The 214-nt window shown below is 33.2% G+C and overlaps 1 protein-coding gene across 1 annotated transcript in view; it reads left to right on the top strand.

Moving 5' to 3' along the window:
• LOC119585400 (monomeric sarcosine oxidase-like) overlaps positions 1–214 on the top strand; it is a 21767-nt gene that overhangs the window by 880 nt on the left and 20673 nt on the right. The window lies entirely within an intron of this gene.

Below are 214 nucleotides of genomic sequence, written 5' to 3'. Positions count from 1 at the left end.
GTTATCCTATTTTTATGTCTCCTGTTATCAGCATTTCTCTTATTCCTTCAAAAATCCATCTGCAGAACACACCATTTTTTATTCTTAATTAGCAAGGGAGTATTGCCCCAGCGTTTATTTAAGATTCCCCATTTTAATTTCCATTTTCGTTTATGATGGAGGTCTCAATAATTCATGTCTATTGATGCAAATCGTCATTTCGCCTTATAATCTT

This window comes from Penaeus monodon, chromosome 19 (genome assembly GCF_015228065.2).
Source record: "Penaeus monodon isolate SGIC_2016 chromosome 19, NSTDA_Pmon_1, whole genome shotgun sequence".
Taxonomy (NCBI): domain Eukaryota; kingdom Metazoa; phylum Arthropoda; class Malacostraca; order Decapoda; family Penaeidae; genus Penaeus; species Penaeus monodon.
This window is presented reverse-complemented; position numbering and strand designations above follow the sequence as displayed.